Below are 24185 nucleotides of genomic sequence, written 5' to 3'. Positions count from 1 at the left end.
TCACACTTTGTGTGATTTTTTTTCAGCACAAGTGTCCTGTGCAGGCAAAGACTCATGATATTTTCGGAGTCGTAGTAGCAGTGGTGTGTTGTCGGTGTGGTTAGAGGGTCTAAGGCGCTCCATGCAGGTTGCATGTGTCCTGTAGACTTGGGTTCAAATACCTTTCCTGACAATCATTTTTGAATTTTTTGCCCTCCTGCAGCTGTATTTATGAGTTCCCATAAGACAAACCTCCAATCTAGTACCTTTTATTCAGGTAAATGCAGCTGTATTTATGACTTCCCATGAGATAAATCTCCAATCTAGTACCTTTTATTCAGGTAAATTATCTACTCTATATGTGTCCTATATTTTCTTTGATATATATTCATTAAGAAATGTTTGTCTCTTTTAAGTTGACTGTATGTCCTCTTTTCTTGCAGTCTTGAAATATTTGATGTGACCAGAGGTATTGTGTTAAATCCATGTCTCTATTTTGTCTGGTTCAATCAGGACGTTTCTGTATTGAGAATCAGTTTATCTTGCCGAGTTCCGGGTGTAGTCTGAATTTGGCTTTATTTTACTAAGTTTTTTCTAACAATAAGATATCATGCCGAAACCCGGGATCGAACCAGGGACCTTTAGATCTTCAGTCTAACGCTCTCCCAACTGAGCTATTTCGGCTACATTGCATCACAGTTTGTGTGATTTTTTTTCAGCACAAGTGTCCTGTGCAGGCAAAGACTCATGATATTTTCTGAGTCGTAGTAGCAGTGGTGTGTTGTCGGTGTGGTTAGAGGGTCTAAGGCGCTCCATGCAGGTTGCATGTGTCCTGTAGACTTGGGTTCAAATACCTTTCCTGACAATCATTTTTGAATTTTTTGCCCTCCTGCAGCTGTATTTATGAGTTCCCATAAGACAAACCTCCAATCTAGTACCTTTTATTCAGGTAAATGCAGCTGTATTTATGACTTCCCATGAGATAAATCTCCAATCTAGTACCTTTTATTCAGGTAAATTATCTACTCTATATGTGTCCTATATTTTCTTTGATATATATTCATTAAGAAATGTTTGTCTCTTTTAAGTTGACTGTATGTCCTCTTTTCTTGCAGTCTTGAAATATTTGATGTGACCAGAGGTATTGTGTTAAATCCATGTCTCTATTTTGTCTGGTTCAATCAGGACGTTTCTGTATTGAGAATCAGTTTATCTTGCCGAGTTCCGGGTGTAGTCTGAATTTGGCTTTATTTTACTAAGTTTTTTCTAACAATAAGATATCATGCCAAAACCCAGGATCGAACCAGGGACCTTTAGATCTTCAGTCTAACGCTCTCCCAACTGAGCTATTTCGGCTACATTGCATTACAGTTTGTGTGATTTTTTTTTCAGCACAAGTGTCCTGTGCAGGAAATGACTCATGATATTTTCTGAGTCGTAGTAGCAGTGATGTGTTGTCGGTGTGGTTAGAGGGTCTAAGGCGCTCCATGCAGGTTGCATGTGTCCTGTAGACTTGGTTTCAAATACCTTTCCTGACAATCATTTTTGAATTTTTTGCCCTCCTGCAGCTGTATTTATGAGTTCCCATAAGACAAACCTCCAATCTAGTACCTTTTATTCAGGTAAATGCAGCTGTATTTATGACTTCCCATGAGATAAATCTCCAATCTAGTACCTTTTATTCAGGTAAATTATCTACTCTATATGTGTCCTATATTTTCTTTGATGTATATTCATTAAGAAATGTTTGTCTCTTTTAAGTTGACTGTATGTCCTCTTTTCTTGCAGTCTTGAAATATTTGATGTGACCAGAGGTATTGTGTAAAATCCATGTCTCTATTTTGTCTGGTTCAATCAGGACGTTTCTGTATTGAGAATCAGTTTATCTTGCCAAGTTCCGGGTGTAGTCTGAATTTGGCTTTATTTTACTAAGTTTTTTCTAACAATAAGATATCATGCTGAAACCCAGGATCAAACCAGGGACCTTTAGATCTTCAGTCTAACGCTCTCCCAACTAAGCTATTTTGGCTACATTGCATCACAGTTTGTGTGATTTTTTTTCAGCACAAGTGTCCTGTGCAGGCAAAGACTCATGATATTTTCTGAGTCGTAGTAGCAGTGGTGTGTTGTCGGTGTGGTTAGAGGGTCTAAGGCGCTCCATACAGGTTGCATGTGTCCTGTAGACTTGGGTTCAAATACCTTTCCTGACAATCATTTTTGAATTTTTTGCCCTCCTGCAGCTGTATTTATGAGTTCCCATAAGACAAACCTCCAATCTAGTACCTTTTATTCAGGTAAATGCAGCTGTATTTATGACTTCCCATGGAATAAATCTCCAATCTAGTACCTTTTATTCAGGTAAATTATCTACTCTATATGTGTCCTATATTTTCTTTGATATATATTCATTAAGAAATGTTTGTCTCTTTTAAGTTGACTGTATGTCCTCTTTTCTTGCAGTCTTGAAATATTTGATGTGACCAGAGGTATTGTGTTAAATCCATGTCTCTATTTTGTCTGGTTCAATCAGGACGTTTCTGTATTGAGAATCAGTTTATCTTGCCAAGTTCCGGGTGTAGTCTGAATTTGGCTTTATTTTACTACGTTTTTTCTAACAATAAGATATCATGCCGAAACCCGGGATCAAACCAGGGACCTTTAGATCTTCAGTCTAACGCTCTCCCAACTGAGCTATTTCGGCTACATTGCATCACAGTTTGTGTGATTTTTTTTCAGCACAAGTGTCCTGTGCAGGCAAAGACTCATGATATTTTCTGAGTCGTAGTAGCAGTGGTGTGTTGTCGGTGTGGTTAGAGGGTCTAAGGCGCTCCATACAGGTTGCATGTGTCCTGTAGACTTGGGTTCAAATACCTTTCCTGACAATCATTTTTGAATTTTTTGCCCTCCTGCAGCTGTATTTATGAGTTCCTATAAGACAAACCTCCAATCTAGTACCTTTTATTCAGGTAAATGCAGCTGTATTTATGACTTCCCATGAGATAAATCTCCAATCTAGTACCTTTTATTCAGGTAAATTATCTACTCTATATGTGTCCTATATTTTCTTTGATATATATTCATTAAGAAATGTTTGTCTCTTTTAAGTTGACTGTATGTCCTCTTTTCTTGCAGTCTTGAAATATTTGATGTGACCAGAGGTAATGTGTAAAATCCATGTCTCTATTTTGTCTGGTTCAATCAGGACGTTTCTGTATTGAGAATCAGTTTATCTTGCCAAGGTCCGGGTGTAGTCTGAATTTGGCTTTATTTTACTAAGTTTTTTCTAACAATAAGATATCATGCCGAAACCCGGGATCGAACCAGGGACCTTTAGATATTCAGTCTAACGCTCTCCCAACTGAGCTATTTCAGCTAAATTGCATCACAGTTTGTGTGATTTTTTTTCAGCAGAAGTGTCCCGTGCAGGCAAAGACTCATGATATTTTCGGAGTCGTAGTAGCAGTGGTGTGTTGTCGGTGTGGTTAGAGGGTCTAAGGCGCTCCATGCAGGTTGCATGTGTCCTGTAGACTTGGGTTCAAATACCTTTCCTGACAACCATTTTTGAATTTTTTGCCCTCCTGCAGCTGTATTTATGAGTTCCCATAAGACAAACCTCCAATCTAGTACCTTTTATTCAGGTAAATGCAGCTGTATTTATGACTTCCCATGAGATAAATCTCCAATCTAGTACCTTTTATTCAGGTAAATTATCTACTCTATATGTGTCCTATATTTTCTTTGATATATATTCATTAAGAAATGTTTGTCTCTTTTAAAGAGTAACTGTCAGGCTGCAGAAGCTAATTTAAACCTCTATTCTCCTGTGTTAAACAGTTTAGACAGAAGCCAAAAAGACATTACTAAAGATAAAGATCTCTCTTACATTTAATGTGTGCTTATCAGCACAGCTAAGCTCCTAAGGAGGACGCAAGCCGCATTCCATACTGCAAAGCATTCTGGGGCCCTCCCCTCGGCTGCTAAGGAGAAGACGGGATCAAGTTTCAGCAGCTTCTAACGCAGTCCAGCCACAGCACAGATAAATCTCCGGGGCAGCGTACACTGCAGGAGTCCGCTATTGTTCCTAGCCACATGGCTCATTAATATTCACTGCACACTGTGTTATTCTGTACTAGCTCCTCTGTGATCAGAAGCAGGCAGGACATGACGACACATTTGGCTTCACAAACATGGAACCTGCCATGGGCTGTCAGGAGCATCATTCTCTGCATATACTATATAAAAATTCTGTGAAATCCAAACGTGGACAGTGAAATGCATATGTAATGTAAGTACAGCCAATCTTTAGCTACTGATATATGTGTTTATTTTCTCTGAGACCTTATACCTAACAGCTCCTCTTTAAGTTGACTGTATGTCCTCTTTTCTTGCAGTCTTGAAATATTTGATGTGACCAGAGGTATTGTGTAAAATCCATGTCTCTATTTTGTCTGGTTCAATCAGGACGTTTCTGTATTGAGAATCAGTTTATCTTGCCGAGTTCCGGGTGTAGTCTGAATTTGGCTTTATTTTACTAAGTTTTTTCTAACAATAAGATATCATGCCGAAACCCGGGATCGAACCAGGGACCTTTAGATCTTCAGTCTAACGCTCTCCCAACTAAGCTATTTCAGCTACATTGCATCACAGTTTGTGTGATTTTTTTTCAGCAGAAGTGTCCCGTGCAGGCAAAGACTCATGATATTTTCGGAGTCGTAGTAGCAGTGGTGTGTTGTCGGTGTGGTTAGAGGGTCTAAGGCGCTCCATGCAGGTTGCATGTGTCCTGTAGACTTGGGTTCAAATACCTTTCCTGACAACCATTTTTGAATTTTTTGCCCTCCTGCAGCTGTATTTATGAGTTCCCATAAGACAAACCTCCAATCTAGTACCTTTTATTCAGGTAAATGCAGCTGTATTTATGACTTCCCATGAGATAAATCTCCAATCTAGTACCTTTTATTCAGGTAAATTATCTACTCTATATGTGTCCTATATTTTCTTTGATATATATTCATTAAGAAATGTTTGTCTCTTTTAAGTTGACTGTATGTCCTCTTTTCTTGCAGTCTTGAAATATTTGATGTGACCAGAGGTAATGTGTAAAATCCATGTCTCTATTTTGTCTGGTTCAATCAGGACGTTTCTGTATTGAGAATCAGTTTATCTTGCCAAGTTCCGGGTGTAGTCTGAATTTGGCTTTATTTTACTAAGTTTTTTCTAACAATAAGATATCATGCCGAAACCCGGGATCGAACCAGGGACCTTTAGATATTCAGTCTAACGCTCTCCCAACTGAGCTATTTCAGCTAAATTGCATCACAGTTTGTGTGATTTTTTTTCAGCAGAAGTGTCCCGTGCAGGCAAAGACTCATGATATTTTCGGAGTCGTAGTAGCAGTGGTGTGTTGTCGGTGTGGTTAGAGGGTCTAAGGCGCTCCATGCAGGTTGCATGTGTCCTGTAGACTTGGGTTCAAATACCTTTCCTGACAACCATTTTTGAATTTTTTGCCCTCCTGCAGCTGTATTTATGAGTTCCCATAAGACAAACCTCCAATCTAGTACCTTTTATTCAGGTAAATGCAGCTGTATTTATGACTTCCCATGAGATAAATCTCCAATCTAGTACCTTTTATTCAGGTAAATTATCTACTCTATATGTGTCCTATATTTTCTTTGATATATATTCATTAAGAAATGTTTGTCTCTTTTAAAGAGTAACTGTCAGGCTGCAGAAGCTAATTTAAACCTCTATTCTCCTGTGTTAAACAGTTTAGACAGAAGCCAAAAAGACATTACTAAAGATAAAGATCTCTCTTACATTTAATGTGTGCTTATCAGCACAGCTAAGCTCCTAAGGAGGACGCAAGCCGCATTCCATACTGCAAAGCATTCTGGGGCCCTCCCCTCGGCTGCTAAGGAGAAGACGGGATCAAGTTTCAGCAGCTTCTAACGCAGTCCAGCCACAGCACAGATAAATCTCCGGGGCAGCGTACACTGCAGGAGTCCGCTATTGTTCCTAGCCACATGGCTCATTAATATTCACTGCACACTGTGTTATTCTGTACTAGCTCCTCTGTGATCAGAAGCAGGCAGGACATGACGACACATTTGGCTTCACAAACATGGAACCTGCCATGGGCTGTCAGGAGCATCATTCTCTGCATATACTATATAAAAATTCTGTGAAATCCAAACGTGGACAGTGAAATGCATATGTAATGTAAGTACAGCCAATCTTTAGCTACTGATATATGTGTTTATTTTCTCTGAGACCTTATACCTAACAGCTCCTCTTTAAGTTGACTGTATGTCCTCTTTTCTTGCAGTCTTGAAATATTTGATGTGACCAGAGGTATTGTGTAAAATCCATGTCTCTATTTTGTCTGGTTCAATCAGGACGTTTCTGTATTGAGAATCAGTTTATCTTGCCGAGTTCCGGGTGTAGTCTGAATTTGGCTTTATTTTACTAAGTTTTTTCTAACAATAAGATATCATGCCGAAACCCGGGATCGAACCAGGGACCTTTAGATCTTCAGTCTAACGCTCTCCCAACTAAGCTATTTCAGCTACATTGCATCACAGTTTGTGTGATTTTTTTTCAGCAGAAGTGTCCCGTGCAGGCAAAGACTCATGATATTTTCGGAGTCGTAGTAGCAGTGGTGTGTTGTCGGTGTGGTTAGAGGGTCTAAGGCGCTCCATGCAGGTTGCATGTGTCCTGTAGACTTGGGTTCAAATACCTTTCCTGACAACCATTTTTGAATTTTTTGCCCTCCTGCAGCTGTATTTATGAGTTCCCATAAGACAAACCTCCAATCTAGTACCTTTTATTCAGGTAAATGCAGCTGTATTTATGACTTCCCATGAGATAAATCTCCAATCTAGTACCTTTTATTCAGGTAAATTATCTACTCTATATGTGTCCTATATTTTCTTTGATATATATTCATTAAGAAATGTTTGTCTCTTTTAAGTTGACTGTATGTCCTCTTTTCTTGCAGTCTTGAAATATTTGATGTGACCAGAGGTATTGTGTTAAATCCATGTCTCTATTTTGTCTGGTTCAATCAGGACGTTTCTGTATTGAGAATCAGTTTATCTTGCCGAGTTCCGGGTGTAGTCTGAATTTGGCTTTATTTTACTAAGTTTTTTCTAACAATAAGATATCATGCCAAAACCCAGGATGGAACCAGGGACCTTTAGATCTTCAGTCTAACGCTCTCCCAACTGAGCTATTTCGGCTAAATTGCATTACAGTTTGTGTGATTTTTTTTCAGCACAAGTGTCCTGTGCAGGAAAAGACTCATGATATTTTCTGAGTCATAGTAGCAGTGATGTGTTGTCGGTGTGGTTAGAGGGTCTAAGGCGCTCCACGCAGGTTGCATGTGTCATGTAGACTTGGTTTCAAATACCTTTCCTGACAATCATTTTTGAATTTTTTGCCCTCCTGCAGCTGTATTTATGAGTTCCCATAAGACAAACCTCCAATCTAGTACCTTTTATTCAGGTAAATGCAGCTGTATTTATGACTTCCCATGAGATAAATCTCCAATCTGGTACCTTTTATTCAGGTAAATTATCTACTCTATATGTGTCCTATATTTTCTTTGATATATATTCATTAAGAAATGTTTGTCTCTTTTAAGTTGACTGTATGTCCTCTTTTCTTGCAGTCTTGAAATATTTGATGTGACCAGAGGTATTGTGTAAAATCCATGTCTCTATTTTGTCTGGTTCAATCAGGACGTTTCTGTATTGAGAATCAGTTTATCTTGCCAAGTTCCGGGTGTAGTCTGAATTTGGCTTTATTTTACTAAGTTTTTTCTAACAATAAGATATCATGCCGAAACCCGGGATCGAACCAGGGACCTTTAGATCTTCAGTCTAACGCTCTCCCAACTAAGCTATTTCGGCTACATTGCATCACAGTTTGTGTGATTTTTTTTCAGCACAAGTGTCCTGTGCAGGCAAAGACTCATGATATTTTCTGAGTCGTAGTAGCAGTGGTGTGTTGTCGGTGTGGTTAGAGGGTCTAAGGCGCTCCATACAGGTTGCATGTGTCCTGTAGACTTGGGTTCAAATACCTTTCCTGACAATCATTTTTGAATTTTTTGCCCTCCTGCAGCTGTATTTATGAGTTCCCATAAGACAAACCTCCAATCTAGTACCTTTTATTCAGGTAAATGCAGCTGTATTTATGACTTCCCATGAGATAAATCTCCAATCTAGTACCTTTTATTCAGGTAAATTATCTACTCTATATGTGTCCTATATTTTCTTTGATATATATTCATTAAGAAATGTTTGTCTCTTTTAAGTTGACTGTATGTCCTCTTTTCTTGCAGTCTTGAAATATTTGATGTGACCAGAGGTATTGTGTAAAATCCATGTCTCTATTTTGTCTGGTTCAATCAGGACGTTTCTGTATTGAGAATCAGTTTATCTTGCCGAGTTCCGGGTGTAGTCTGAATTTGGCTTTATTTTACTAAGTTTTTTCTAACAATAAGATATCATGCCGAAACCCGGGATCGAACCAGGGACCATTAGATCTTCAGTCTAACGCTCTCCCAACTGAGCTATTTCGGCTACATTACATCACAGCTTGTGTGATTTTTTTTCAGCACAAGTGTCCTGTGCAGGCAAAGACTCATGATATTTTCTGAGTCGTAGTAGCAGTGTTGTATTGTCGGTGTGGTTAGAGGGTCTAAGGCGCTCCATACAGGTTGCATGTGTCCTGTAGACTTGGGTTCAAATACCTTTCCTGACAATCATTTTTGAATTTTTTGCCCTCCTGCAGCTGTATTTATGAGTTCCTATAAGACAAACCTCCAATCTAGTACCTTTTATTCAGGTAAATGCAGCTGTATTTATGACTTCCCATGAGATAAATCTCCAATCTAGTACCTTTTATTCAGGTAAATTATCTACTCTATATGTGTCCTATATTTTCTTTGATATATATTCATTAAGAAATGTTTGTCTCTTTTAAGTTGACTGTATGTCCTCTTTTCTTGCAGTCTTGAAATATTTGATGTGACCAGAGGTATTGTGTTAAATCCATGTCTCTATTTTGTCTGGTTCAATCAGGACGTTTCTGTATTGAGAATCAGTTTATCTTGCCGAGTTCCGGGTGTAGTCTGAATTTGGCTTTATTTTACTAAGTTTTTTCTAACAATAAGATATCATGCCAAAACCCAGGATCGAACCAGGGACCTTTAGATCTTCAGTCTAACGCTCTCCCAACTGAGCTATTTCGGCTAAATTGCATTACAGTTTGTGTGATTTTTTTTCAGCACAAGTGTCCTGTGCAGGAAAAGACTCATGATATTTTCTGAGTCATAGCAGCAGTGATGTGTTGTCGGTGTGGTTAGAGGGTCTAAGGCGCTCCACGCAGGTTGCATGTGTCCTGTAGACTTGGTTTCAAATACCTTTCCTGACAATCATTTTTGAATTTTTTGCCCTCCTGCAGCTGTATTTATGAGTTCCCATAAGACAAACCTCCAATCTAGTACCTTTTATTCAGGTAAATGCAGCTGTATTTATGACTTCCCATGAGATAAATCTCCAATCTGGTACCTTTTATTCAGGTAAATTATCTACTCTATATGTGTCCTATATTTTCTTTGATATATATTCATTAAGAAATGTTTGTCTCTTTTAAGTTGACTGTATGTCCTCTTTTCTTGCAGTCTTGAAATATTTGATGTGACCAGAGGTATTGTGTAAAATCCATGTCTCTATTTTGTCTGGTTCAATCAGGACGTTTCTGTATTAGAATCAGTTTATCTTGCCGAGTTCCGGGTGTAGTCTGAATTTGGCTTTATTTTACTAAGTTTTTTCTAACAATAAGATATCATGCCGAAACCCAGGATCGAACCAGGGACCTTTAGATCTTCAGTCTAACGCTCTCCCAACTAAGCTATTTCGGCTACATTGCATCACAGTTTGTGTGATTTTTTTTCAGCACAAGTGTCCTGTGCAGGCAAAGACTCATGATATTTTCTGAGTCGTAGTAGCAGTGGTGTGTTGTCGGTGTGGTTAGAGGGTCTAAGGCGCTCCATGCAGGTTGCATGTGTCCTGTAGACTTGGGTTCAAATACCTTTCCTGACAATCATTTTTGAATTTTTTGCCCTCCTGCAGCTGTATTTATGAGTTCCTATAAGACAAACCTCCAATCTAGTACCTTTTATTCAGGTAAATGCAGCTGTATTTATGACTTCCCATGAGATAAATCTCCAATCTAGTACCTTTTATTCAGGTAAATTATCTACTCTATATGTGTCCTATATTTTCTTTGATATATATTCATTAAGAAATGTTTGTCTCTTTTAAGTTGACTGTATGTCCTCTTTTCTTGCAGTCTTGAAATATTTGATGTGACCAGAGGTATTGTGTAAAATCCATGTCTCTATTTTGTCTGGTTCAATCAGGACGTTTCTGTATTAGAATCAGTTTATCTTGCCGAGTTCCGGGTGTAGTCTGAATTTGGCTTTATTTTACTAAGTTTTTTCTAACAATAAGATATCATGCCGAAACCCGGGATCGAACCAGGGACCTTTAGATCTTCAGTATAACACTCTCCCAACTGAGCTATTTCGGCTACATTGCATCACAGCTTGTGTGATTTTTTTTTTAGCACAAGTGTCCTGTGCAGGCAAAGACTCATGATATTTTCTGAGTCGTAGTAGCAGTGGTGTGTTGTCGGTGTGGTTAGAGGGTCTAAGGCGCTCCATACAGGTTGCATGTGTCCTGTAGACTTGGGTTCAAATACCTTTCCTGACAATCATTTTTGAATTTTTTGCCCTCCTGCAGCTGTATTTATGAGTTCCTATAAGACAAACCTCCAATCTAGTACCTTTTATTCAGGTAAATGCAGCTGTATTTATGACTTCCCATGAGATAAATCTCCAATCTAGTACCTTTTATTCAGGTAAATTATCTACTCTATATGTGTCCTATATTTTCTTTGATATATATTCATTAAGAAATGTTTGTCTCTTTTAAGTTGACTGTATGTCCTCTTTTCTTGCAGTCTTGAAATATTTGATGTGACCAGAGGTATTGTGTAAAATCCATGTCTCTATTTTGTCTGGTTCAATCAGGACGTTTCTGTATTGAGAATCAGTTTATCTTGCCGAGTTCCGGGTGTAGTCTGAATTTGGCTTTATTTTACTAAGTTTTTTCTAACAATAAGATATCATGCCGAAACACGGGATCGAACCAGGGACCTTTAGATCTTCAGTCTAACGCTCTCCCAACTGAGCTATTTCGGCTACATTACATCGCAGCTTGTGTGATTTTTTTTCAGCACAAGTGTCCTGTGCAGGCAAAGACTCATGATATTTTCTGAGTCGTAGTAGCAGTGGTGTGTTGTCGGTGTGGTTAGAGGGTCTAAGGCGCTCCATACAGGTTGCATGTGTCCTGTAGACTTGGGTTCAAATACCTTTCCTGACAATCATTTTTGAATTTTTTGCCCTCCTGCAGCTGTATTTATGAGTTCCTATAAGACAAACCTCCAATCTAGTACCTTTTATTCAGGTAAATGCAGCTGTATTTATGACTTCCCATGAGATAAATCTCCAATCTAGTACCTTTTATTCAGGTAAATTATCTACTCTATATGTGTCCTATATTTTCTTTGATATATATTCATTAAGAAATGTTTGTCTCTTTTAAGTTGACTGTATGTCCTCTTTTCTTGCAGTCTTGAAATATTTGATGTGACCAGAGGTATTGTGTAAAATCCATGTCTCTATTTTGTCTGGTTCAATCAGGACGTTTCTGTATTGAGAATCAGTTTATCTTGCCGAGTTCCGGGTGTAGTCTGAATTTGGCTTTATTTTACTAAGTTTTTTCTAACAATAAGATATCATGCCGAAACCCAGGATCGAACCAGGGACCTTTAGATCTTCAGTCTAACGCTCTCCCAACTGAGCTATTTCGGCTACATTGCATCACAGCTTGTGTGATTTTTTTTCAGCACAAGTGTCCTGTGCAGGCAAAGACTCATGATATTTTCTGAGTCGTAGTAGCAGTGGTGTGTTGTCGGTGTGGTTAGAGGGTCTAAGGCGCTCCATACAGGTTGCATGTGTCCTGTAGACTTGGGTTCAAATACCTTTCCTGACAATCATTTTTGAATTTTTTGCCCTCCTGCAGCTGTATTTATGAGTTCCTATAAGACAAACCTCCAATCTAGTACCTTTTATTCAGGTAAATGCAGCTGTATTTATGACTTCCCATGAGATAAATCTCCAATCTAGTACCTTTTATTCAGGTAAATTATCTACTCTATATGTGTCCTATATTTTCTTTGATATATATTCATTAAGAAATGTTTGTCTCTTTTAAGTTGACTGTATGTCCTCTTTTCTTGCAGTCTTGAAATATTTGATGTGACCAGAGGTATTGTGTAAAATCCATGTCTCTATTTTGTCTGGTTCAATCAGGACGTTTCTGTATTGAGAATCAGTTTATCTTGCCGAGTTCCGGGTGTAGTCTGAATTTGGCTTTATTTTACTAAGTTTTTTCTAACAATAAGATATCATGCCGAAACACAGGATCGAACCAGGGACCTTTAGATCTTCAGTCTAACGCTCTCCCAACTGAGCTATTTCGGCTACATTACATCACAGCTTGTGTGATTTTTTTTCAGCACAAGTGTCCTGTGCAGGCAAAGACTCATGATATTTTCTGAGTCGTAGTAGCAGTGGTGTGTTGTCGGTGTGGTTAGAGGGTCTAAGGCGCTCCATACAGGTTGCATGTGTCCTGTAGACTTGGGGTCAAATACCTTTCCTGACAATCATTTTTGAATTTTTTGCCCTCCTGCAGCTGTATTTATGAGTTCCTATAAGACAAACCTCCAATCTAGTACCTTTTATTCAGGTAAATGCAGCTGTATTTATGACTTCCCATGAGATAAATCTCCAATCTAGTACCTTTTATTCAGGTAAATTATCTACTCTATATGTGTCCTATATTTTCTTTGATATATATTCATTAAGAAATGTTTGTCTCTTTTAAGTTGACTGTATGTCCTCTTTTCTTGCAGTCTTGAAATATTTGATGTGACCAGAGGTATTGTGTAAAATCCATGTCTCTATTTTGTCTGGTTCAATCAGGACGTTTCTGTATTAGAATCAGTTTATCTTGCCGCGTTCCGGGTGTAGTCTGAATTTGGCTTTATTTTACTAAGTTTTTTCTAACAATAAGATATCATGCCGAAACCCGGGATCGAACCAGGGACCTTTAGATCTTCAGTCTAACGCTCTCCCAACTGAGCTATTTCGGCTACATTGCATCACAGCTTGTGTGATTTTTTTTCAGCACAAGTGTCCTGTGCAGGCAAAGACTCATGATATTTTCTGAGTCGTAGTAGCAGTGGTGTGTTGTCGGTGTGGTTAGAGGGTCTAAGGCGCTCCATGCAGGTTGCATGTGTCCTGTAGACTTGGGTTCAAATACCTTTCCTGACAATCATTTTTGAATTTTTTGCCCTCCTGCAGCTGTATTTATGAGTTCCTATAAGACAAACCTCCAATCTAGTACCTTTTATTCAGGTAAATGCAGCTGTATTTATGACTTCCCATGAGATAAATCTCCAATCTAGTACCTTTTATTCAGGTAAATTATCTACTCTATATGTGTCCTATATTTTCTTTGATATATATTCATTAAGAAATGTTTGTCTCTTTTAAGTTGACTGTATGTCCTCTTTTCTTGCAGTCTTGAAATATTTGATGTGACCAGAGGTATTGTGTAAAATCCATGTCTCTATTTTGTCTGGTTCAATCAGGACGTTTCTGTATTGAGAATCAGTTTATCTTGCCGAGTTCCGGGTGTAGTCTGAATTTGGCTTTATTTTACTAAGTTTTTTCTAACAATAAGATATCATGCCGAAACCCGGGATCGAACCAGGGACCTTTAGATCTTCAGTCTAACGCTCTCCCAACTGAGCTATTTCGGCTACATTACATCACAGCTTGTGTGATTTTTTTTCAGCACAAGTGTCCTGTGCAGGCAAAGACTCATGATATTTTCTGAGTCGTAGTAGCAGTGGTGTGTTGTCGGTGTGGTTAGAGGGTCTAAGGCGCTCCATACAGGTTGCATGTGTCCTGTAGACTTGGGTTCAAATACCTTTCCTGACAATCATTTTTGAATTTTTTGCCCTCCTGCAGCTGTATTTATGAGTTCCTATAAGACAAACCTCCAATCTAGTACCTTTTATTCAGGTAAATGCAGCTGTATTTATGACTTCCCATGAGATAAATCTCCAATCTAGTACCTTTTATTCAGGTAAATTATCTACTCTATATGTGTCCTATATTTTCTTTGATATATATTCATTAAGAAATGTTTGTCTCTTTTAAGTTGACTGTATGTCCTCTTTTCTTGCAGTCTTGAAATATTTGATGTGACCAGAGGTATTGTGTAAAATCCATGTCTCTATTTTGTCTGGTTCAATCAGGACGTTTCTGTATTGAGAATCAGTTTATCTTGCCGAGTTCCGGGTGTAGTCTGAATTTGGCTTTATTTTACTAAGTTTTTTCTAACAATAAGATATCATGCCGAAACCCAGGATCGAACCAGGGACCTTTAGATCTCCAGTCTAACGCTCTCCCAACTGAGCTATTTCGGCTACATTGCATCACAGCTTGTGTGATTTTTTTTCAGCACAAGTGTCCTGTGCAGGCAAAGACTCATGATATTTTCTGAGTCGTAGTAGCAGTGGTGTGTTGTCGGTGTGGTTAGAGGGTCTAAGGCGCTCCATACAGGTTGCATGTGTCCTGTAGACTTGGGTTCAAATACCTTTCCTGACAATCATTTTTGAATTTTTTGCCCTCCTGCAGCTGTATTTATGAGTTCCTATAAGACAAACCTCCAATCTAGTACCTTTTATTCAGGTAAATGCAGCTGTATTTATGACTTCCCATGAGATAAATCTCCAATCTAGTACCTTTTATTCAGGTAAATTATCTACTCTATATGTGTCCTATATTTTCTTTGATATATATTCATTAAGAAATGTTTGTCTCTTTTAAGTTGACTGTATGTCCTCTTTTCTTGCAGTCTTGAAATATTTGATGTGACCAGAGGTATTGTGTAAAATCCATGTCTCTATTTTGTCTGGTTCAATCAGGACGTTTCTGTATTGAGAATCAGTTTATCTTGCCGAGTTCCGGGTGTAGTCTGAATTTGGCTTTATTTTACTAAGTTTTTTCTAACAATAAGATATCATGCCGAAACACGGGATCGAACCAGGGACCTTTAGATCTTCAGTCTAACGCTCTCCCAACTGAGCTATAAGGCGCTCCATACAGGTTGCATGTGTCCTGTAGACTTGGGTTCAAATACCTTTCCTGACAATCATTTTTGAATTTTTTGCCCTCCTGCAGCTGTATTTATGAGTTCCTATAAGACAAACCTCCAATCTAGTACCTTTTATTCAGGTAAATGCAGCTGTATTTATGACTTCCCATGAGATAAATCTCCAATCTAGTACCTTTTATTCAGGTAAATTATCTACTCTATATGTGTCCTATATTTTCTTTGATATATATTCATTAAGAAATGTTTGTCTCTTTTAAGTTGACTGTATGTCCTCTTTTCTTGCAGTCTTGAAATATTTGATGTGACCAGAGGTATTGTGTAAAATCCATGTCTCTATTTTGTCTGGTTCAATCAGGACGTTTCTGTATTAGAATCAGTTTATCTTGCCGAGTTCCGGGTGTAGTCTGAATTTGGCTTTATTTTACTAAGTTTTTTCTAACAATAAGATATCATGCCGAAACCCGGGATCGAACCAGGGACCTTTAGATCTTCAGTCTAACGCTCTCCCAACTGAGCTATTTCGGCTACATTGCATCACAGCTTGTGTGATTTTTTTTCAGCACAAGTGTCCTGTGCAGGCAAAGACTCATGATATTTTCTGAGTCGTAGTAGCAGTGGTGTGTTGTCGGTGTGGTTAGAGGGTCTAAGGCGCTCCATACAGGTTGCATGTGTCCTGTAGACTTGGGTTCAAATACCTTTCCTGACAATCATTTTTGAATTTTTTGCCCTCCTGCAGCTGTATTTATGAGTTCCTATAAGACAAACCTCCAATCTAGTACCTTTTATTCAGGTAAATGCAGCTGTATTTATGACTTCCCATGAGATAAATCTCCAATCTAGTACCTTTTATTCAGGTAAATTATCTACTCTATATGTGTCCTATATTTTCTTTGATATATATTCATTAAGAAATGTTTGTCTCTTTTAAGTTGACTGTATGTCCTCTTTTCTTGCAGTCTTGAAATATTTGATGTGACCAGAGGTATTGTGTAAAATCCATGTCTCTATTTTGTCTGGTTCAATCAGGACGTTTCTGTATTGAGAATCAGTTTATCTTGCCGAGTTCCGGGTGTAGTCTGAATTTGGCTTTATTTTACTAAGTTTTTTCTAACAATAAGATATCATGCCGAAACCCGGGATCGAACCAGGGACCTTTAGATCTTCAGTCTAACGCTCTCCCAACTGAGCTATTTCGGCTACATTACATCACAGCTTGTGTGATTTTTTTTCAGCACAAGTGTCCTGTGCAGGCAAAGACTCATGATATTTTCTGAGTCGTAGTAGCAGTGGTGTGTTGTTGGTGTGGTTAGAGGGTCTAAGGCGCTCCATACAGGTTGCATGTGTCCTGTAGACTTGGGTTCAAATACCTTTCCTGACAATCATTTTTGAATTTTTTGCCCTCCTGCAGCTGTATTTATGAGTTCCCATAAGACAAACCTCCAATCTAGTACCTTTTATTCAGGTAAATGCAGCTGTATTTATGACTTCCCATGAGATAAATCTCCAATCTAGTACCTTTTATTCAGGTAAATTATCTACTCTATATGTGTCCTATATTTTCTTTGATATATATTCATTAAGAAATGTTTGTCTCTTTTAAGTTGACTGTATGTCCTGTTTTCTTGCAGTCTTGAAATATTTGATGTGACCAGAGGTATTGTGTTAAATCCATGTCTCTATTTTGTCTGGTTCAATCAGGACGTTTCTGTATTGAGAATCAGTTTATCTTGCCGAGTTCCGGGTGTAGTCTGAATTTGGCTTTATTTTACTAAGTTTTTTCTAACAATAAGATATCATGCCGAAACCCGGGATCGAACCAGGGACCTTTAGATCTTCAGTCTAACGCTCTCCCAACTGAGCTATTTCGGCTACATTGCATCACAGTTTGTGTGATTTTTTTTCAGCACAAGTGTCCTGTGCAGGCAAAGACTCATGATATTTTCTGAGTCGTAGTAGCAGTGGTGTGTTGTCGGTGTGGTTAGAGGGTCTAAGGCGCTCCATGCAGGTTGCATGTGTCCTGTAGACTTGGGTTCAAATACCTTTCCTGACAATCATTTTTGAATTTTTTGCCCTCCTGCAGCTGTATTTATGAGTTCCCATAAGACAAACCTCCAATCTAGTACCTTTTATTCAGGTAAATGCAGCTGCATTTATGACTTCCCATGAGATAAATCTCCAATCTAGTACCTTTTATTCAGGTAAATTATCTACTCTATATGTGTCCTATATTTTCTTTGATATATATTCATTAAGAAATGTTTGTCTCTTTTAAGTTGACTGTATGTCCTCTTTTCTTGCAGTCTTGAAATATTTGATGTGACCAGAGGTATTGTGTTAAATCCATGTCTCTATTTTGTCTGGTTCAATCAGGACGTTTCTGTATTGAGAATCAGTTTATCTTGCCGAGTTCCGGGTGTAGTCTGAATTTGGCTTTATTTTACTAAGTTTTTTCTAACAATAAGATATCATGCCAAAACCCAGGATCGAACCAGGGACCTTTAGATCTTCAGTCTAACGCTCTCCCAACTGAGCTATTTCGGCTACATTGCATTACAGTTTGTGTGATTTTTTTTCAGCACAAGTGTCCTGTGCAGGAAATGACTCATGATATTTTCTGAGTCGTAGTAGCAGTGATGTGTTGTCGGTGTGGTTAGAGGGTCTAAGGCGCTCCATGCAGGTTGCATGTGTCCTGTAGACTTGGTTTCAAATACCTTTCCTGACAATCATTTTTGAATTTTTTGCCCTCCTGCAGCTGTATTTATGAGTTCCCATAAGACAAACCTCCAATCTAGTACCTTTTATTCAGGTAAATGCAGCTGTATTTATGACTTCCCATGAGATAAATCTCCAATCTAGTACCTTTTATTCAGGTAAATTATCTACTCTATAGGTGTCCTATATTTTCTTTGATATATATTCATTAAGAAATGTTTGTCTCTTTTAAGTTGACTGTATGTCCTCTTTTCTTGCAGTCTTGAAATATTTGATGTGACCAGAGGTATTGTGTTAAATCCATGTCTCTATTTTGTCTGGTTCAATCAGGACGTTTCTGTATTGAGAATCAGTTTATCTTGCCGAGTTCCGGGTGTAGTCTGAATTTGGCTTTATTTTACTAAGTTTTTTCTAACAATAAGATATCATGCCGACACCCGGGATCGAACCAGGGACGTTTAGATCTTCAGTCTAACGCTCTCCCAACTGAGCTATTTCGGCTACATTGCATCACACTTTGTGTGATTTTTTTTCAGCACAAGTGTCCTGTGCAGGCAAAGACTCATGATATTTTCGGAGTCGTAGTAGCAGTGGTGTGTTGTCGGTGTGGTTAGAGGGTCTAAGGCGCTCCATGCAGGTTGCATGTGTCCTGTAGACTTGGGTTCAAATACCTTTCCTGACAATCATTTTTGAATTTTTTGCCCTCCTGCAGCTGTATTTATGAGTTCCCATAAGACAAACCTCCAATCTAGTACCTTTTATTCAGGTAAATGCAGCTGTATTTATGACTTCCCATGAGATAAATCTCCAATCTAGTACCTTTTATTCAGGTAAATTATCTACTCTATATGTGTCCTATATTTTCTTTGATATATATTCATTAAGAAATGTTTGTCTCTTTTAAGTTGACTGTATGTCCTCTTTTCTTGCAGTCTTGAAATATTTGATGTGACCAGAGGTATTGTGTTAAATCCATGTCTCTATTTTGTCTGGTTCAATCAGGACGTTTCTGTATTGAGAATCAGTTTATCTTGCCGAGTTCCGGGTGTAGTCTGAATTTGGCTTTATTTTACTAAGTTTTTTCTAACAATAAGATATCATGCCAAAACCCAGGATCGAACCAGGGACCTTTAGATCTTCAGTCTAACGCTCTCCCAACTGAGCTATTTCGGCTACATTGCATTACAGTTTGTGTGATTTTTTTTCAGCACAAGTGTCCTGTGCAGGAAATGACTCATGATATTTTCTGAGTCGTAGTAGCAGTGATGTGTTGTCGGTGTGGTTAGAGGGTCTAAGGCGCTCCATGCAGGTTGCATGTGTCCTGTAGACTTGGTTTCAAATACCTTTCCTGACAATCATTTTTGAATTTTTTGCCCTCCTGCAGCTGTATTTATGAGTTCCCATAAGACAAACCTCCAATCTAGTACCTTTTATTCAGGTAAATGCAGCTGTATTTATGACTTCCCATGAGATAAATCTCCAATCTAGTACCTTTTATTCAGGTAAATTATCTACTCTATAGGTGTCCTATATTTTCTTTGATATATATTCATTAAGAAATGTTTGTCTCTTTTAAGTTGACTGTATGTCCTCTTTTCTTGCAGTCTTGAAATATTTGATGTGACCAGAGGTATTGTGTTAAATCCATGTCTCTATTTTGTCTGGTTCAATCAGGACGTTTCTGTATTGAGAATCAGTTTATCTTGCCGAGTTCCGGGTGTAGTCTGAATTTGGCTTTATTTTACTAAGTTTTTTCTAACAATAAGATATCATGCCGACACCCGGGATCGAACCAGGGACGTTTAGATCTTCAGTCTAACGCTCTCCCAACTGAGCTATTTCGGCTACATTGCATCACACTTTGTGTGATTTTTTTTCAGCACAAGTGTCCTGTGCAGGCAAAGACTCATGATATTTTCGGAGTCGTAGTAGCAGTGGTGTGTTGTCGGTGTGGTTAGAGGGTCTAAGGCGCTCCATGCAGGTTGCATGTGTCCTGTAGACTTGGGTTCAAATACCTTTCCTGACAATCATTTTTGAATTTTTTGCCCTCCTGCAGCTGTATTTATGAGTTCCCATAAGACAAACCTCCAATCTAGTACCTTTTATTCAGGTAAATGCAGCTGTATTTATGACTTCCCATGAGATAAATCTCCAATCTAGTACCTTTTATTCAGGTAAATTATCTACTCTATATGTGTCCTATATTTTCTTTGATATATATTCATTAAGAAATGTTTGTCTCTTTTAAGTTGACTGTATGTCCTCTTTTCTTGCAGTCTTGAAATATTTGATGTGACCAGAGGTATTGTGTTAAATCCATGTCTCTATTTTGTCTGGTTCAATCAGGACGTTTCTGTATTGAGAATCAGTTTATCTTGCCGAGTTCCGGGTGTAGTCTGAATTTGGCTTTATTTTACTAAGTTTTTTCTAACAATAAGATATCATGCCGAAACCCGGGATCGAACCAGGGACCTTTAGATCTTCAGTCTAATGCTCTCCCAACTGAGCTATTTCGGCTACATTGCATCACAGTTTGTGTGATTTTTTTTCAGCACAAGTGTCCTGTGCAGGCAAAGACTCATGATATTTTCTGAGTCGTAGTAGCAGTGGTGTGTTGTCGGTGTGGTTAGAGGGTCTAAGGCGCTCCATGCAGGTTGCATGTGTCCTGTAGACTTGGGTTCAAATACCTTTCCTGACAATCATTTTTGAATTTTTTGCCCTCCTGCAGCTGTATTTATGAGTTCCCATAAGACAAACCTCCAATCTAGTACCTTTTATTCAGGTAAATGCAGCTGTATTTATGACTTCCCATGAGATAAATCTCCAATCTAGTACCTTTTATTCAGGTAAATTATCTACTCTATATGTGTCCTATATTTTCTTTGATATATATTCATTAAGAAATGTTTGTCTCTTTTAAGTTGACTGTATGTCCTCTTTTCTTGCAGTCTTGAAATATTTGATGTGACCAGAGGTATTGTGTTAAATCCATGTCTCTATTTTGTCTGGTTCAATCAGGACGTTTCTGTATTGAGAATCAGTTTATCTTGCCGAGTTCCGGGTGTAGTCTGAATTTGGCTTTATTTTACTAAGTTTTTTCTAACAATAAGATATCATGCCAAAACCCAGGATCGAACCAGGGACCTTTAGATCTTCAGTCTAACGCTCTCCCAACTGAGCTATTTCGGCTACATTGCATTACAGTTTGTGTGATTTTTTTTCAGCACAAGTGTCCTGTGCAGGAAATGACTCATGATATTTTCTGAGTCGTAGTAGCAGTGATGTGTTGTCGGTGTGGTTAGAGGGTCTAAGGCGCTCCATGCAGGTTGCATGTGTCCTGTAGACTTGGTTTCAAATACCTTTCCTGACAATCATTTTTGAATTTTTTGCCCTCCTGCAGCTGTATTTATGAGTTCCCATAAGACAAACCTCCAATCTAGTACCTTTTATTCAGGTAAATGCAGCTGTATTTATGACTTCCCATGAGATAAATCTCCAATCTAGTACCTTTTATTCAGGTAAATTATCTACTCTATATGTGTCCTATATTTTCTTTGATGTATATTCATTAAGAAATGTTTGTCTCTTTTAAGTTGACTGTATGTCCTCTTTTCTTGCAGTCTTGAAATATTTGATGTGACCAGAGGTATTGTGTAAAATCCATGTCTCTATTTTGTCTGGTTCAATCAGGACGTTTCTGTATTGAGAATCAGTTTATCTTGCCAAGTTCCGGGTGTAGTCTGAATTTGGCTTTATTTTACTAAGTTTTTTCTAACAATAAGATATCATGCTGAAACCCAGGATCGAACCAGGGACCTTTAGATCTTCAGTCTAACGCTCTCCCAACTAAGCTATTTTGGCTACATTGCATCACAGTTTGTGTGATTTTTTTTCAGCACAAGTGTCCTGTGCAGGCAAAGACTCATGATATTTTCTGAGTCGTAGTAGCAGTGGTGTGTTGTCGGTGTGGTTAGAGGGTCTAAGGCGCTCCATACAGGTTGCATGTGTCCTGTAGACTTGGGTTCAAATACCTTTCCTGACAATCATTTTTGAATTTTTTGCCCTCCTGCAGCTGTATTTATGAGTTCCCATAAGACAAACCTCCAATCTAGTACCTTTTATTCAGGTAAATGCAGCTGTATTTATGACTTCCCATGAGATAAATCTCCAATCTAGTACCTTTTATTCAGGTAAATTATCTACTCTATATGTGTCCTATATTTTCTTTGATATATATTCATTAAGAAATGTTTGTCTCTTTTAAGTTGACTGTATGTCCTCTTTTCTTGCAGTCTTGAAATATTTGATGTGACCAGAGGTATTGTGTTAAATCCATGTCTCTATTTTGTCTGGTTCAATCAGGACGTTTCTGTATTGAGAATCAGTTTATCTTGCCGAGTTCCGGGTGTAGTCTGAATTTGGCTTTATTTTACTAAGTTTTTTCTAACAATAAGATATCATGCCAAAACCCAGGATCGAACCAGGGACCTTTAGATCTTCAGTCTAACGCTCTCCCAACTGAGCTATTTCGGCTACATTGCATTACAGTTTGTGTGATTTTTTTTCAGCACAAGTGTCCTGTGCAGGAAATGACTCATGATATTTTCTGAGTCGTAGTAGCAGTGATGTGTTGTCGGTGTGGTTAGAGGGTCTAAGGCGCTCCATGCAGGTTGCATGTGTCCTGTAGACTTGGTTTCAAATACCTTTCCTGACAATCATTTTTGAATTTTTTGCCCTCCTGCAGCTGTATTTATGAGTTCCCATAAGACAAACCTCCAATCTAGTACCTTTTATTCAGGTAAATGCAGCTGTATTTATGACTTCCCATGAGATAAATCTCCAATCTAGTACCTTTTATTCAGGTAAATTATCTACTCTATAGGTGTCCTATATTTTCTTTGATATATATTCATTAAGAAATGTTTGTCTCTTTTAAGTTGACTGTATGTCCTCTTTTCTTGCAGTCTTGAAATATTTGATGTGACCAGAGGTATTGTGTTAAATCCATGTCTCTATTTTGTCTGGTTCAATCAGGACGTTTCTGTATTGAGAATCAGTTTATCTTGCCGAGTTCCGGGTGTAGTCTGAATTTGGCTTTATTTTACTAAGTTTTTTCTAACAATAAGATATCATGCCGACACCCGGGATCGAACCAGGGACGTTTAGATCTTCAGTCTAACGCTCTCCCAACTGAGCTATTTCGGCTACATTGCATCACACTTTGTGTGATTTTTTTTCAGCACAAGTGTCCTGTGCAGGCAAAGACTCATGATATTTTCGGAGTCGTAGTAGCAGTGGTGTGTTGTCGGTGTGGTTAGAGGGTCTAAGGCGCTCCATGCAGGTTGCATGTGTCCTGTAGACTTGGGTTCAAATACCTTTCCTGACAATCATTTTTGAATTTTTTGCCCTCCTGCAGCTGTATTTATGAGTTCCCATAAGACAAACCTCCAATCTAGTACCTTTTATTCAGGTAAATGCAGCTGTATTTATGACTTCCCATGAGATAAATCTCCAATCTAGTACCTTTTATTCAGGTAAATTATCTACTCTATATGTGTCCTATATTTTCTTTGATATATATTCATTAAGAAATGTTTGTCTCTTTTAAGTTGACTGTATGTCCTCTTTTCTTGCAGTCTTGAAATATTTGATGTGACCAGAGGTATTGTGTTAAATCCATGTCTCTATTTTGTCTGGTTCAATCAGGACGTTTCTGTATTGAGAATCAGTTTATCTTGCCGAGTTCCGGGTGTAGTCTGAATTTGGCTTTATTTTACTAAGTTTTTTCTAACAATAAGATATCATGCCGAAACCCGGGATCGAACCAGGGACCTTTAGATCTTCAGTCTAATGCTCTCCCAACTGAGCTATTTCGGCTACATTGCCTCACAGTTTGTGTGATTTTTTTTCAGCACAAGTGTCCTGTGCAGGCAAAGACTCATGATATTTTCTGAGTCGTAGTAGCAGTGGTGTGTTGTCGGTGTGGTTAGAGGGTCTAAGGCGCTCCATGCAGGTTGCATGTGTCCTGTAGACTTGGGTTCAAATACCTTTCCTGACAATCATTTTTGAATTTTTTGCCCTCCTGCAGCTGTATTTATGAGTTCCCATAAGACAAACCTCCAATCTAGTACCTTTTATTCAGGTAAATGCAGCTGTATTTATGACTTCCCATGAGAT

The 24185-nt window shown here is 38.3% G+C and overlaps 34 non-coding genes across 34 annotated transcripts; all 34 read right to left on the bottom strand.

The window, feature by feature from the left end:
- Window positions 1-590: 590 nt before the first annotated feature.
- TRNAF-GAA (transfer RNA phenylalanine (anticodon GAA)) lies at window positions 591-663 on the bottom strand. Its single transcript has one exon. It is a non-coding gene; the product is annotated as a tRNA-Phe (tRNA).
- Window positions 664-1262: 599 nt separating this feature from the next.
- Window positions 1263-1335, bottom strand: TRNAF-GAA (transfer RNA phenylalanine (anticodon GAA)). Its single transcript has one exon. It is a non-coding gene; the product is annotated as a tRNA-Phe (tRNA).
- A 600-nt stretch (window positions 1336-1935) lies between these two features.
- On the bottom strand, window positions 1936-2008 carry TRNAF-GAA (transfer RNA phenylalanine (anticodon GAA)). Its single transcript has one exon. It is a non-coding gene; the product is annotated as a tRNA-Phe (tRNA).
- Window positions 2009-2607: 599 nt separating this feature from the next.
- On the bottom strand, window positions 2608-2680 carry TRNAF-GAA (transfer RNA phenylalanine (anticodon GAA)). The gene has a single exon. It is a non-coding gene; the product is annotated as a tRNA-Phe (tRNA).
- A 599-nt stretch (window positions 2681-3279) lies between these two features.
- On the bottom strand, window positions 3280-3352 carry TRNAF-GAA (transfer RNA phenylalanine (anticodon GAA)). Its single transcript has one exon. It is a non-coding gene; the product is annotated as a tRNA-Phe (tRNA).
- Window positions 3353-4538: 1186 nt separating this feature from the next.
- On the bottom strand, window positions 4539-4611 carry TRNAF-GAA (transfer RNA phenylalanine (anticodon GAA)). Its single transcript has one exon. It is a non-coding gene; the product is annotated as a tRNA-Phe (tRNA).
- A 599-nt stretch (window positions 4612-5210) lies between these two features.
- Window positions 5211-5283, bottom strand: TRNAF-GAA (transfer RNA phenylalanine (anticodon GAA)). The gene has a single exon. It is a non-coding gene; the product is annotated as a tRNA-Phe (tRNA).
- A 1186-nt stretch (window positions 5284-6469) lies between these two features.
- Window positions 6470-6542, bottom strand: TRNAF-GAA (transfer RNA phenylalanine (anticodon GAA)). The gene has a single exon. It is a non-coding gene; the product is annotated as a tRNA-Phe (tRNA).
- Window positions 6543-7141: 599 nt separating this feature from the next.
- Window positions 7142-7214, bottom strand: TRNAF-GAA (transfer RNA phenylalanine (anticodon GAA)). Its single transcript has one exon. It is a non-coding gene; the product is annotated as a tRNA-Phe (tRNA).
- Window positions 7215-7813: 599 nt separating this feature from the next.
- TRNAF-GAA (transfer RNA phenylalanine (anticodon GAA)) lies at window positions 7814-7886 on the bottom strand. The gene has a single exon. It is a non-coding gene; the product is annotated as a tRNA-Phe (tRNA).
- A 599-nt stretch (window positions 7887-8485) lies between these two features.
- On the bottom strand, window positions 8486-8558 carry TRNAF-GAA (transfer RNA phenylalanine (anticodon GAA)). The gene has a single exon. It is a non-coding gene; the product is annotated as a tRNA-Phe (tRNA).
- Window positions 8559-9157: 599 nt separating this feature from the next.
- On the bottom strand, window positions 9158-9230 carry TRNAF-GAA (transfer RNA phenylalanine (anticodon GAA)). The gene has a single exon. It is a non-coding gene; the product is annotated as a tRNA-Phe (tRNA).
- A 598-nt stretch (window positions 9231-9828) lies between these two features.
- TRNAF-GAA (transfer RNA phenylalanine (anticodon GAA)) lies at window positions 9829-9901 on the bottom strand. The gene has a single exon. It is a non-coding gene; the product is annotated as a tRNA-Phe (tRNA).
- A 598-nt stretch (window positions 9902-10499) lies between these two features.
- On the bottom strand, window positions 10500-10572 carry TRNAF-GAA (transfer RNA phenylalanine (anticodon GAA)). The gene has a single exon. It is a non-coding gene; the product is annotated as a tRNA-Phe (tRNA).
- Window positions 10573-11172: 600 nt separating this feature from the next.
- TRNAF-GAA (transfer RNA phenylalanine (anticodon GAA)) lies at window positions 11173-11245 on the bottom strand. The gene has a single exon. It is a non-coding gene; the product is annotated as a tRNA-Phe (tRNA).
- A 599-nt stretch (window positions 11246-11844) lies between these two features.
- Window positions 11845-11917, bottom strand: TRNAF-GAA (transfer RNA phenylalanine (anticodon GAA)). Its single transcript has one exon. It is a non-coding gene; the product is annotated as a tRNA-Phe (tRNA).
- Window positions 11918-12516: 599 nt separating this feature from the next.
- Window positions 12517-12589, bottom strand: TRNAF-GAA (transfer RNA phenylalanine (anticodon GAA)). The gene has a single exon. It is a non-coding gene; the product is annotated as a tRNA-Phe (tRNA).
- A 598-nt stretch (window positions 12590-13187) lies between these two features.
- On the bottom strand, window positions 13188-13260 carry TRNAF-GAA (transfer RNA phenylalanine (anticodon GAA)). Its single transcript has one exon. It is a non-coding gene; the product is annotated as a tRNA-Phe (tRNA).
- A 599-nt stretch (window positions 13261-13859) lies between these two features.
- On the bottom strand, window positions 13860-13932 carry TRNAF-GAA (transfer RNA phenylalanine (anticodon GAA)). Its single transcript has one exon. It is a non-coding gene; the product is annotated as a tRNA-Phe (tRNA).
- Window positions 13933-14531: 599 nt separating this feature from the next.
- Window positions 14532-14604, bottom strand: TRNAS-GGA (transfer RNA serine (anticodon GGA)). The gene has a single exon. It is a non-coding gene; the product is annotated as a tRNA-Ser (tRNA).
- A 599-nt stretch (window positions 14605-15203) lies between these two features.
- TRNAF-GAA (transfer RNA phenylalanine (anticodon GAA)) lies at window positions 15204-15275 on the bottom strand. The gene has a single exon. It is a non-coding gene; the product is annotated as a tRNA-Phe (tRNA).
- Window positions 15276-15748: 473 nt separating this feature from the next.
- TRNAF-GAA (transfer RNA phenylalanine (anticodon GAA)) lies at window positions 15749-15821 on the bottom strand. Its single transcript has one exon. It is a non-coding gene; the product is annotated as a tRNA-Phe (tRNA).
- Window positions 15822-16420: 599 nt separating this feature from the next.
- On the bottom strand, window positions 16421-16493 carry TRNAF-GAA (transfer RNA phenylalanine (anticodon GAA)). The gene has a single exon. It is a non-coding gene; the product is annotated as a tRNA-Phe (tRNA).
- Window positions 16494-17092: 599 nt separating this feature from the next.
- Window positions 17093-17165, bottom strand: TRNAF-GAA (transfer RNA phenylalanine (anticodon GAA)). Its single transcript has one exon. It is a non-coding gene; the product is annotated as a tRNA-Phe (tRNA).
- A 599-nt stretch (window positions 17166-17764) lies between these two features.
- On the bottom strand, window positions 17765-17837 carry TRNAF-GAA (transfer RNA phenylalanine (anticodon GAA)). The gene has a single exon. It is a non-coding gene; the product is annotated as a tRNA-Phe (tRNA).
- Window positions 17838-18436: 599 nt separating this feature from the next.
- Window positions 18437-18509, bottom strand: TRNAF-GAA (transfer RNA phenylalanine (anticodon GAA)). Its single transcript has one exon. It is a non-coding gene; the product is annotated as a tRNA-Phe (tRNA).
- Window positions 18510-19108: 599 nt separating this feature from the next.
- TRNAF-GAA (transfer RNA phenylalanine (anticodon GAA)) lies at window positions 19109-19181 on the bottom strand. The gene has a single exon. It is a non-coding gene; the product is annotated as a tRNA-Phe (tRNA).
- Window positions 19182-19780: 599 nt separating this feature from the next.
- TRNAF-GAA (transfer RNA phenylalanine (anticodon GAA)) lies at window positions 19781-19853 on the bottom strand. The gene has a single exon. It is a non-coding gene; the product is annotated as a tRNA-Phe (tRNA).
- Window positions 19854-20452: 599 nt separating this feature from the next.
- On the bottom strand, window positions 20453-20525 carry TRNAF-GAA (transfer RNA phenylalanine (anticodon GAA)). Its single transcript has one exon. It is a non-coding gene; the product is annotated as a tRNA-Phe (tRNA).
- Window positions 20526-21124: 599 nt separating this feature from the next.
- Window positions 21125-21197, bottom strand: TRNAF-GAA (transfer RNA phenylalanine (anticodon GAA)). Its single transcript has one exon. It is a non-coding gene; the product is annotated as a tRNA-Phe (tRNA).
- Window positions 21198-21796: 599 nt separating this feature from the next.
- TRNAF-GAA (transfer RNA phenylalanine (anticodon GAA)) lies at window positions 21797-21869 on the bottom strand. The gene has a single exon. It is a non-coding gene; the product is annotated as a tRNA-Phe (tRNA).
- A 599-nt stretch (window positions 21870-22468) lies between these two features.
- TRNAF-GAA (transfer RNA phenylalanine (anticodon GAA)) lies at window positions 22469-22541 on the bottom strand. The gene has a single exon. It is a non-coding gene; the product is annotated as a tRNA-Phe (tRNA).
- Window positions 22542-23140: 599 nt separating this feature from the next.
- On the bottom strand, window positions 23141-23213 carry TRNAF-GAA (transfer RNA phenylalanine (anticodon GAA)). Its single transcript has one exon. It is a non-coding gene; the product is annotated as a tRNA-Phe (tRNA).
- Window positions 23214-23812: 599 nt separating this feature from the next.
- TRNAF-GAA (transfer RNA phenylalanine (anticodon GAA)) lies at window positions 23813-23885 on the bottom strand. Its single transcript has one exon. It is a non-coding gene; the product is annotated as a tRNA-Phe (tRNA).
- Window positions 23886-24185: the final 300 nt, after the last annotated feature.

This window comes from Hyperolius riggenbachi, chromosome 6 (genome assembly GCF_040937935.1).
Source record: "Hyperolius riggenbachi isolate aHypRig1 chromosome 6, aHypRig1.pri, whole genome shotgun sequence".
In the NCBI taxonomy this organism is placed as follows: Eukaryota; Metazoa; Chordata; class Amphibia; order Anura; family Hyperoliidae; genus Hyperolius; species Hyperolius riggenbachi.
This window is presented reverse-complemented; position numbering and strand designations above follow the sequence as displayed.